This window comes from Tamandua tetradactyla, chromosome 19, assembly GCF_023851605.1.
Source record: "Tamandua tetradactyla isolate mTamTet1 chromosome 19, mTamTet1.pri, whole genome shotgun sequence".
Classification (NCBI taxonomy): domain Eukaryota; kingdom Metazoa; phylum Chordata; class Mammalia; order Pilosa; family Myrmecophagidae; genus Tamandua; species Tamandua tetradactyla.
Genome location: NC_135345.1, coordinates 31417341 through 31430182, shown reverse-complemented (window position 1 = coordinate 31430182; position 12842 = coordinate 31417341). Strand labels below are relative to the sequence as shown.

General features: G+C 37.8%; 2 pseudogenes; both read left to right on the top strand.

Moving 5' to 3' along the window:
* The first annotated feature begins 2055 nt into the window (after positions 1-2055).
* LOC143663548 (DNA mismatch repair protein Mlh1 pseudogene) lies at positions 2056-4338 on the top strand (annotated as a pseudogene).
* A 949-nt stretch (positions 4339-5287) lies between these two features.
* Positions 5288-12508, top strand: LOC143663362 (testis-specific Y-encoded-like protein 1; annotated as a pseudogene).
* The last annotated feature ends 334 nt before the right edge of the window (positions 12509-12842 follow it).

The following is a 12842-nucleotide window of genomic DNA, read 5'->3' as shown; positions in this document are numbered from 1 at the left end:
TATATGACAAAATTAGAAATAGTTCAGAAGTACATATAGTTTCCTTCTATATATGTGTATTAATTTTGTATCTAACCTATTGTGGTAATAGTTTTTCATGTTGATATAATGTCTAGCATTAAAGAATGCTAGACATTCACAATGACTGGCCTTCAGAATAATTGGTTTGTAGAGAAGATATCTCCAGTTTGCAGATAGGAGTTGTGAGATTAATAGAAGTTATATGATTTGCTCTAGACTATGAGACCCTTGAATGGTAAAGCTAAAACTTAAGTCTTCTAATTAAGTTTGACCTAATTAGCTTGGTCATTACCCAATCTTAAATAGAGGGCTTTAGTTAATAATGTTTTCACTCAATGCTGGCTTTGATAGCAAGAAATTTAGCAAGGCTTAAGAACATCATGAAATTTCAAATCGATCAAATTCTCCCCCCTCCACTTTTCTTGTATCATTTTAGAGATGTTTACTTATTATGCATCATAACATTTGTACTTTTAAGAATTTCTGTTCCACGCCTACTATTACCCTGACACTTTAAGCACAGAAGATAGTGGTGAACCATTTCCTATAATCTGAGTTTAGATATAGTCACTGAAATCGGGCTTTCAATAAAGTCACACACAAACATTAATTACACTTATTGCAAGTGGTGTGGAGGATATATACAGTTTGCTATGAGAAATGCAATAGGAGGACTAAATTAATTTCATATTAAAACCTAGAGATTGGTTAGACATCAGGTAGGTGAAGGAATTTGAGACTGAGGATGGTGGGGTAAGAGATGGGGAGAATATTCCAAACTGAGGAAAAATGTATGAAGTTCCTAGAGCAGGAAGAAGAATAGTCATTCAAGAAACTGAGAAGTCAGTATAATGAACAAGGAGAAATAAGTCTTCAGAAGACCGATAATAAATAAGTTCAGTAAACAGACATGAGAAGACACTGAGTGTCCTACATTTGCTCTAGCATAGATGCAAGTGATCTTGAACTTTGGCATGGTTCCCAAATTTTGCATTCTCCCATAGATTACTGTCAATTTCAAGTTACCTGGAGGTTGACAGATTCTATATCTGCTTTATTTGCCTGCTTTGATTTCAAATATTAGCCCAGTCTTCCAAAATTCCCTTATAGCTTGACTGTTAGTTCACATGTGAGGTTATAAATTCCTCTCCTCCCTGCCTCCAGTAATTTGAGATTGAAAAATTAAAAAAAAATCAAAATCTTATGAAAGTGCTTAATTTTGATGGGTGCAGTACAATAACGCTAAATTACATGTTATACATTCATTGGCCATGCACTAGAATTTCATCCTGTCATGTAGATGGTTTTTCCTGGACATCTAATTCCTCAAACATGCATTGTAGTTCACAAAGGTGAAACATTTATTATTTGAAAAGAGAATGGCAGTGAGAAGTGTTTATCAGATCTTTTAAAGCTGTAAAAAATAACAGCTGCTCTTTCCCCCACTTGACTTTCTCTCACCTAGGAAGGGTGACGTGACAAACCGTAAGGAGATGTCATCTTGTGGATTTTGTCTTAACTTCATTCTTTAGGACCCTTGGTTTTCCCTCTTGCAATATGAAAAAAAATGGCAGTTTCTGTCATTCAATTAAAAATAATTGTGGTACCATATATAAAACACAAAATTTCTCATTTGAACTTTCAAGTGTACAATTCAGTCATATAAATTACATTCACGATGCTGTGCTCACCATCCATTACCAAACTTCTCTATCACCCAAACAGTAACCCTGCACCCATTATGATAAAACACTCCGATCCCCACCACCACCTCCTACCCCTGGCAGCATATGATCAACTTTTTGTCTCTATAAGTTTGCATATTCTAGTTATTTCATGTATGTGAAATCATACAACATCTGTCTTTTTATGCTCATTTATTTCACTCAAGATTATGTCTTCAAAAGTTCATCCGAGTGCCAAAATGTCTCTCGTGGCGGGAGTGATCCGCTGGTTAGACGAGACGGTAGTGAACCGCATCGCGGCGGGAGAAGTTATTCAGCGGCCGGCTAATGCTATCAAGGAAATGATTGAGAACTGATGCAAAATCCACAAGTATTCAAGTGGTTGTTAAAGAGGGAGGCCTGAAGTTGATTCAAATCCAAGACAATGGCACTGGGATCAGGAAAGAAGATCTGGACATTGTGTGTGAGAGGTTCACTACAAGTAAACTGCAGTCCTTTGAGGATTTAGCCAGAATTTCTACATATGGCTTTCGGGGTGAGGCTTTGGCCGGCATAAACCATGTAGCTCATGTTACTATTGCAACCAAAACAGCTGATGGAAAGTGCGCATACAGAGCAAATTACACAGATGGAAAGCCAAAAGCTCCTCCTAAGCCATGTGCTGGCAATCAGGGGACCCAGATCACGGTGGAGGACCTTTTTTACAACATAGCCACGAGGAGAAAAGCTTTAAAAAATCCAGGTGAAGAGTATGGGAAAATTTTGGAAGTTGTCAGCAGGTATTCGATACACAATTCAGGCATTAGTTTCTCAGTTAAAAAACAAGGTGAGACAGTGGCTGATGTTAGAACATTGCCTAATGCCACAACTGTAGACAATATTCGCTCCATCTTTGGAAATGCTGTTAGTCGAGAATTAATTGAAGTTGGGTGTGAGGATAAAACCCTAGCCTTCAAAATGAATGGCTACATATCCAATGCAAATTATTCAGTGAAGAAGTGCATCTTCTTACTCTTCATCAATCATCGTCTGGTAGAATCGACTTCCTTGAGAAAAGCAATAGAAACGGTGTATGCAGCATATTTGCCCAAAAATACACACCCATTCCTGTACCTCAGTTTGGAAATCAGTCCCCAGAACGTGGATGTCAATGTGCACCCTACAAAGCATGAGGTTCACTTCCTGCATGAGGACAGCATCCTGGAGCGGGTACAGCAGCACATTGAGAGCAAGCTCCTGGGCTCCAACTCCTCCAGGATGTATTTCACCCAGACTTTGCAACCAGGACTTGCTGGTCCCTCTGGGGAAGTGGTTAACACAACAGGTGTTACAACTTCATCCACTTCTGGAGGTAGCAACAAGGTTTATGCCCACCAGATGGTCCGTACAGATTCCCGGGAACAGAAACTTGATGCCTTTTTGCAGCCTGTGAGCAAGCACCTGTCCAGTGGGTCCAAAGCTGTGGTCCTGGAAGATAAGATAGATGATTCTAGTGACAAGGCCAGACAGCAAGATGAGGAGATGCCCGAATTCCCAGCTCCTGTTGAAGTGTCTGCAAAGAATCAGGACTTAGAAGGAGATGTAATAAAGAGGACTTCAGAAATGTCAGAAGAGAGAGGGCTCAGTTCCAGTCCAGGCAACCCCAGAAAGAGACATCGGGAAGATTCTGATGTAGAAATGGTGGAAGATGACTCCCAAAAGGACATGACAGCAGCTTGTACTCCCCGGAGAAGGATTATTAACCTCACCAGTGTTTTGAATCTCCAGGAAGAAATTAATGAGCGGGGATATGAGACTCTCCGGGAGATGCTGTATAACCACTCCTTTGTGGGCTGTGTAAATCCTCAGTGGGTTTTGGCACAGTATCAGACCAAGTTATACCTTCTTAATACCACCAAACTCAGTGAAGAACTATTCTATCAGATACTCATTTACGATTTTGCCAGTTTTGGGGTTCTGAGGCTATCGGAGCCTGCACCACTCTTCGACCTTGCAATGCTCGCCTTAGAAAGTCCTGAGAGTGGCTGGACAGAGGAAGATGGTCCCAAAGAGGGTCTTGCTGAATACATTGTTGAGTTTCTGAAGAAGAAGGCTGAGATGCTTGCTGACTATTTCTCTTTGGAAATTGATGAGGGAGGAAATTTGATTGGATTACGCCTTCTGATTGACAACTCTGTGCCACCTTTGGAGGGACTGCCTATCTTCATACTTCGACTAGCCACTGAGGTGAACTGGGATGAAGAAAAAGAGTGCTTTGAAAGTCTCAGTAAAGAATGTGCGATGTTCTACTCCATCTGAAAGCAGTATATATGTGAGGAGTCTACCCTCTCAGGCCAGCAGAGTGATGTGCCTAGTTCTGCACCAAACCCCTGGAAGTGGACCGTGGAACACGTTGTCTACAAAGCCTTCCGCTCACACCTTCTGCCTCCTAAACATTTCACAGAAGATGGAAATATCCTGCAACTTGCTAACCTACCTGATCTATATAACGTCTTTGAGAGGTGTTAACGCAGGTCATTTATGGACGCAGGAGTATGCTGTTCTTCTGATATTGGCAGAACTTAAGGATGAAGACTTGTATTTTTCCCTTTTCACTAGTACTACTCTTTCATGCCTGATGGACTGACTGTAAATAAAGAGTCAAATGTGCCCCCCCCCAAAAAAAGTTCATCCGTGTAGTACTATATATCAGAATTTCATTATTTTTATGACTGAATATTCCATGGTATGGATATAACATACTTTATTTATCCATTCATATGTTGATGGACACTTGGATTGCTTCCACCTTTTGGCTATTGTAAATAATATTGCTATGAACGCTGGTACACAAATATTCATTTGAGTTCCTGCTCTCAATTCTTTTGGGTATATACCCATTGTTATTAGTTAACTTTTAACAGTTGGCCTTAAATGGGATTTGAAACATAAAAGAACATTTTCTCCCTCATCCAGAGCTGTGGTTGAAATGAATATATTTCCATACAGTTCCTCATGGCTGGGAGGCAGTTTTTTTTTTTTTTTTTCAAATCTATACTTTGACCCAGTGAGGGTCCTGTATCTTCAGTCCTTCAGTCACTTTTTGTGGGTGCAGAACTTCTCATTCCCACTGTCTTTAAAAAAAAAAAATACTCTTAATCTCAGAACAGTTTTGGATTTCAAAAAGTTTCAAAGCTAATACTGCAAGTTCCCATATATCTCCCACAATTTTACTTATTAATATCATGTTAGTGTGGGATATTTGTTATAATTTAAAAAATCCAATATTGATCTATTATTAACTTACAAAGTTAATACTTCATTCTTGATGTACCTTTTCTGTCCATGATCCCATTCAGGTGACCACATTACATTTTATTGTGACATCTTCTTAAGCAATTCTTGGCTGTGACAGTTTCTCAGGTGTTACTTTGTTTTTGATGACTTTGACAATTTTGAGGAGTATTGGTCAGGTATATTGCAGGATGCCCTTAATTAGAAAATATCTATTTACTTTTATGATTAAATTGGGGTCATGGGATTTTGGAAGAAGAACACGGAGATAAAGTGCGATTTTCATTACATCACTAGCAACCTGATATATGACTGTTGATGTTGACTTTGATCACCCGGCTAACAATGTTTATCGGGGTTTTCCAGTATGTAGTTATCCTATGTCTTCATTCCTATACCCTTTTCTTTGGAAGTCACTATGTGCAGCACACACTTAAGAAGTGGACAGTTATGTTCCATCTCCTTGGAAGCAGAGAGTATCTACATACATTATTTGGAATTTTTCAATATAGGAACTGTGTCTATTCTCTCCCATTTATTATTTTATTCAATCATTTGTTTATATCAGTATGAACTCCATAAAACATATGGAGTATGTTTTATACTCTGGGCTATAATTCAACACTATCTCATTTATTTTTCTGCTCAGATTGTTCCAGCTTTAGAACAATAGGTTCCTCTGACATATCTACATCAATATAGGTTTTTTTCTTGAGTGCTTCCTTAATTCCTGACATTGAGAAAAGCTCTAGGCTCACTTGTATACATCCTGTGCCAGTCCCACTGCCTTTTTAAAATTAATTTATTTTTATTAGAGAAGGTGTATTATTGCAGAAAAACTGCAGAAAAATTATAATATTAATTATAGCCCATAGTTTACAGTTGACTGTGTTGTAGAGTCCTCTGTTTTTTTGTTCTAGTAGCATATTTAAACATAAAATTTCCCTCTTTTAACCACATTGAAATGTATAATTCAGTGTGTTAATTACAGTCACAATTTTGTGCTACAACTATGACCAGCCATTACCAAACTTTTCCATCTTCCCAATCAGAAACTCAGTAAGTTCCCATATATCTCATACCATTTTACTTATTAATATCAATTAAACATTAGCTCCCATTCATGACCCCCACCTGGCCTCTGGTAACCTGTGTTCAAGTATCTCACTCTATGAATTTGCTTATTCTAATTGTTTCATATCAGTGAAATCACATAACATTTGTCCTTTTGTGTCTGGCTTATGTCCTGAACATTACGCCATCAAGACCCAGCTTTGTTGTCACATGTTTCAGTACTTCATTTCTATTTAAATATGAATAATGTTCCATCGTATGTATAGCCACATTTATCTAGTTAATTGTTAATGGACACTTAGGTTGCTCCTATCTTTCAGCAATTATGAATAATGCCTTATGAACACCGGAGTGCAGATATCTGTAAAAGTCCCTAGAAGTGGGAGTGCCAGATAATATGGTATTTCTTCACAACTTTTTGAAACAACAACAAAGTGTTTTCAATAGTGGCTGCAACATTGGACATTCTTACTGACAGTGAATTTTCCACATCCTCTCCAACATCTGTTTTCTGCTTCTTAAATACTAGACACTCATGTGGATATGAAATGGTATCACACTGTGGTTTTGAATTACATTTCTCTAATGGCTAATTATGCTGAGCATCTTCCCATGTGCTTATTGGCCAATTGTATGTCTTCTTTAGAGAAGTGTTTATTCAAGTTATTTGCCCATTTTTAAATTGGCAAATTTAAATTTGCTTTTTAAATTTAAATTATCTGTCTCTTTGTTGTTGTGTTGTAGCAGTTCTTTATATATGCTGGATATTAAACCCTTATTGATAGGTGGATTCCAAATATCTTCACCCATTCTGTAAATTATCATTTTACTTTCATGAGAACATGCTTTGATGTGAAAAATGTTATTGTTTTTTAATTTTAATTGTCTCTATCTTTTTCTTTTATTATTCATGCTTTGGGTATAAAGCTAAAACACCATTGTTTAAAACAAGGTCCTGAACATACTTTCCAAAGTTTCCAAAGTTTTCTTCTAGGAGGTTTATAGCTTGTGTTCTTATATGTAGGCTTTTTTTTTTTTTTTTTCATTTTGAGTTCATTTTTGTGTGTGGTAGAAGATAGGAGTGCATTTTTATTCCTTTTCATATGGACATAGTTTCCCAGTACTATTTGTGGAAGAGATTACTATTTCCCCATTGAATGAAATTGGGACTCTTGTAAAAAATAAATTGGTTAAAGATAAGAAGATTTATTTCTGGACTCTCAATAGATTCCATTGGTCTATATATCTATCCTTAAGTTAGTACCATTCTGTTTTGATTACTGTAGTTTTATAATAAGTTTTAAAATCAGGAAGTGTGTGTCCTCCAACTTTGCTCTTTTTCAAGATAGTTTTGGCTATTCAGGGCCCCTTAAAATTCTATATAAATGTGATGATTGGCTTTTCCATTTCTGCAAAGAAGGCTGGTGAAATTTGGATTGGGATTGCATTGAATATATAAATTGCTTTGGATAGAACTGATATCTTAACAATGTTTAGACTTCCAGTCCATGAACCAAGAATATCCCTCCATTTATTTAGGACTTTGATTTATTTCAGCAATGTTTTGTAGTTTTTCATGTACAAGTACTTTATATCCTGTGTTAAATTTATTCCTGAGTAGTTTCTATTGTGAATGGAATGTTTTTCTTGATTTCCTTTTTAGGTTGTTCACTAGTAAGATGTAAAAACACTACTAATTTTTGGTATTGACCTTGTATCCTGCTAATCTGCTGTATTTGTTTATTAGCTAAAGTAGCTTTTTATGGATTTTTCAGAATTTCCCATATATATGGGATCATGTCATCTGTCAATAGGGAATTCTTTACTTTCCAATTTGCATTCCTTTTATTTCTTCTCCCTGCCTAACTGCACTAGCTAGAACTTCTATTACAAAGTTGAATAATAGAGGCAATAGTGGCTACCTGTGTCTTGTTTTGATCTTACAGGAAAAGTCTCAATTTTCCTTCATTAAATATGTTATCTCAGGGATTACCATATATGCTCTTTATCATTTTGAGGAAATTTCCTTCTATCGCTAATTTACTAAGTATTTTTTATCAAGAAGGGGTGCTGAATTTCATCACATTTCATTTCTGCCACATTAGAGTTGGTCTTGTTGCTTTTATTCTACTTTCTATTGATGTTGTATAATGCATTGATTGACTTTCTTATGCTGACCCATCCTTACATAACTGGAATAAATCCCACTTATCTAAATATCTAATTCATGGTGTCTAATTCTTTTAATGTGCTATTGAATTTTGTTTGTTAATATTTTGTTGAGGATTTTTGCATCTACATTCGCAAGGGATTGTATTTGTTTTCTTTCTTTATTTTTTGCATGCACAGGCTCCAGGAATAGAACCCAGGTCTCTGGCATGACAGGTAAGAATTCTGCCACTGAGTCTCCACTGCACTGCCCTATTCATTCTTTGAAGTTGCTGGAAAGCAATATACCAGAAATGGACTGACTTTTAAAAAGGGAATTTAATAAGTTACAGGTTTATAGTTCTAGTGCCAAGAAAATGTTCAAACTAAGGCACCAATAAGAGACTACCTTCACTCAAGAAAGGCTGATGTTGTCTGAAACACCTCTGTCAGCTGGGAAGGCACGTGGCTGTCGTCTGCTGGGCCCTTGTTCTTAGACTCTGTTGCGGGTTCCTCACGTTGCTTCTCCGGACTGGCTTTCATCTCTTGACTTCCCTTGGCTCTTTTCAGGTTCTGGCTTGCTTAGCATCTCATAGGAAGGCACCTGGCAATGTCTGCTGGGCTCTCTGCCTGTGTCTAGGCATCTCCTCTCTCTGTTGGCACTCCAGGCATCTCCAAACATACATTCTCTGTCGGCTCTGAAGCAACCATTCTCCAAGCATCTCTGTTGTCTCTGAACTCTCACCAAAATGTTTCCCCTTTTAAAGGACTCCAACAAACTAATCAAGATCCACCTTGACTAGGTGGAGTCATATCTTCATTTAATCAAAAGGTCACACCCACAATCGGGCACACTCTATCTCCATGGGTATAATCTAATCAAAAGTTTCCATCCTGTGATACTGAATCAGGATTGAAAGGAATGGCTATCCCCACCTGATTGAATCAGGATTAAAGCATGGCTTTTAAGACTTTCAAACTTGTACAGAGATATTAGTCTATAATTTTCTTTTCTTGTTATCTTTACCTTGCCTTGACATTATGGTGATGTCAGCTTCACAGAATGAGTTAGGCAATGTTCCCTTTTCTTCAAGTTTTTGGAAGAATTTAAGCATGATTGATGTTATTTCTCTTTAGAATGTTAGGTAAAATTCACCAGTGAAGCTGTCTGGTCCTGTGGTTTTCTTTGTTAGGAGTGTTTTAATTACTGACTCAATCTCTTTACTTGTTACTGGTCTGTTGAGATATTGTCTTCTTGAATCATTGTACATTGTAGTTTTTGTTTCTAAGAATTTATCCTTTGCATCTAAGTTATTTAATTTGTTGACATACAACTGTTCATTGTGTCCTCCTACAGCCATTAATATTTCTGAGTGATTGGTAGTAATGTCCACCCTCTCATATCTGATTTTAGTTATTGCATCATAGCTCTTTTTGATTTGTCAGTCCAGCTAAAGATTAGCCACTTTTATTGACCTTTTTTAAAGAACCAACTTTTGGTTTTATTGATTCTATTTTTTTTAATTCTCTGTTTCATTTATCTCCATTCTAATCATTATATTTCCTTCCTTCTACTAAGTTTAGGTTTAGTTTGCTCTTCTTTTTTCTAGATCCTCCAATTACGAAGTTAGGTTCTTGATTTGGAATCCTTTTTTCTTTTTTATTGAAAGCACAGTTTTTGCTTTATTCCATAAGCTTTGGTACATTGTGTTTTCATTTTTATTTGCCTTAAGAGATTTCCTAATTTCCCTTGTGAATTCTTCTTTGACCCATTGTTTAAGAGTTAAAGGTGTTTAAGAGCATGTGGCTTAATTTCCACATTTTTGTGAATTTTCTATTTCTCCCTCCATTATTGATTTCTAGCCTCATTCTTTGTGGCCATAGAACATAAATTAAATATATTGAGACTTGTTTTGTGACCTAACATATTGTCTATTCTGGAAAACAACACATGTGCATCAATAAAAAATTCGTTTTGCTTCTGTTTGGTGAAGTAGTTTATATACGTCTGTCTAGTCTAGTTGCTTAATAGTATCATTCTCGTCTTCTGTTTTCTTTCTTACTCTTCTCTCTAGAAATTCTATCCATTATCAACAATAATGTATTGTAGTCTTCTATCTTAATGTAGTGTCATCTGTTTCTCCCTTCTAATCTATTAACATTTGCTTCATATATTTTTGCACTTGGATGTTAGTTGCATATATATTTACAATAGTTCTTCCTGTCAAAGCGATGCCTTTATCAGCACATAGTGACTCTTTTTGACTCTTGTAGAATTTTTTACCTTAAAGTCCCAGTTTTTTTTCTGATATTAGTTTAGTTACTCCAGCATTCATTTGATTACTATTTGTATGGCATATTTTCCATCTTTTCTCTTTCAATCTACTTGTGTTTTTGGATTTAATGTAAAATTTTTGAGTACAATATAGTGACACAATTTTTTTTTCTTAATCCATTCTACCAACCTCTGGCAGAGAGTTGAATTCATTTGCATTTGACTGGAGAGTTTAATCCATTTGCATTTAAGGTAATTATTGATAAGAAAGATTTTCTCCTTCAGTTTTGCCATTTTGTCTTCATATATCTTTTTTGTCCCCACAATTCCTCCATTAATACCTACTTTCATATTTATTTGATTTTTTGGTAGGGTACCATTTTGAATCCTCTCTAATTTCCTTATGTGCTTATTTTTCATTTATTTCCTATGTGGTTACCATGTTTACAAATCTATATCAATAGCATGTGATTTGATATCAACTTAACTTTGATATATACAAACACTATTCTTATCCTCCCTCCATTCCCCCACATTTTTGTGTACTGGTTGCAATTTATGTGTTTAAATATAGTATGTCTGAATCCATAGATTTATCATTACTTTTATGCAGTTGCATTTTAGAATCTGTTAAAGAAATGGAATTATATATATATAAAATACAATGCAATAGTACCTACATTTGGTTATACTTAGTGGAGATTTTTCTTTGTGCTGCTTTGGGTCACTGATTACTGCCTTTCCTTTCACTCTGAACTATTTTGTACATTGCTGAATGACAGGTCTAGTGGTGGTGAACTTCCTCAGCTTTTCTTTATTTGGGAATGTCTTAATCTCTTCCTGTATATACAATTCTTGGTTGGCTTTCCTCATAGGAGTTCCAAGAGAAAATCGAGAGGACACAGCTTATGGAGGAGAGGGGCGAGGGTAGTTTGGAGGCATACCTGGGGATCCCATGGGCTGTGGTTCTGCTCCCCAGATGGGAGTACACAGAGGTTGAGGTCTCATAGACCAAAGCAGAGCCGAAACAGACTCCGCTTCCCACAGCGGGCCTGGAACCAGCCTCTGCTTCTGTGGCAACTGACAGCAGTCTGAAACATGGCTTTCAGAATGGAGAGCTGTGTGGTCCTGATGGAAGAAGACTCTAGAAACCCATGGCAAAGAGTTATCAGGGTCTGAGGAGATGACTGGGGCCATGGCCCAGGAATTTAAGGAAGAAAAAGTGGGCTATCTTCTCAGACGCAATGAAGGAAGTCAAAGGGCTGAGGTGGTAGAGAAGTTGGAGTAGGGAGGCACAGAGGAGGAGGAGATGGGGGAGAAACTAGCAGGTGAAGAAATGGAAGTTGTGGAGGAAAATAGAGCAGCACAGAAAGTGAAAGAAGAGGCGGTGCCCTGACCCCTGAACCTCGACTCCACATGAACCCCTTGGACCCCATCCAGCAGGAACTGGACACTGTGAATGCTCAAACTGACAAGGCCTTGCTCCAGCTGGAACACAAGTCTGGGTGAATTCATGGACACTAGGTGGAGCAGAGGAACTTCATCATTCAGAATATCCTGGGCTTCGGGGTCACTGCCTTTTGGAACCACCCCCAGCTATCTCCCAAGATTGGGGAGAATATGCAGTTTGGAGGTGAAGGAGCTTAGACACCCGAGGATGAGCTGCAAGTTCAAGTTCTTTTTTCAAAGAAACCATACTTCAGAAGCAATTAGATTGTCAAGGAGTATGAAGTCAGATCCTCCGGCCAAGTGGTATCTCTTTCCACTCTGATTATGTGGCACAGGGGCCATGAATGCCAGTCCTTCTTTCACAGGGACCAAGACATCATCTGCAGCTTCTTCACCTGGTTTTCAGACCACAGCCTTCCAGAGTCTGACCGGATTGCTGAGATCAGCAAGAGGATCTGTGGCCAAATCCATTGCAATACAAACTATTACATGAAGGGGTCTGAAGAGCCAGTTGTCCACATTACGGGAGCCAGTGGAGATCCCCAGGCCGTTTGGGTTCCAGTCTGGTTATCTCTGCCCTTAGAAATACTCCTGCCCAAGGTCCCCTACAATCTCCTGCTGGACCTGTGCTTGATCAACAGCAACTTTTTTTTTACTTAACTTTCTGAACCCTCCCTCCTCTGGACATTCAGTCCTCTCAAACTCAGGATTGAAACCTTGGTGTCCATGCTCTTCCCCTTCTATATGACCTTTATGCTGTTCTATATTACATCACCTGTTGCATGACTGTACTTCACGCTACTTCTAAGCCAGAAAACTGATGTTGTAGGTTGCATTGCCTTTCTCTTCAATGCTGGACCCTGTTTATTCCCAGGGCCTCTGGTATGGCTGCAACCACCTGGATTTCTAGCTTTAGC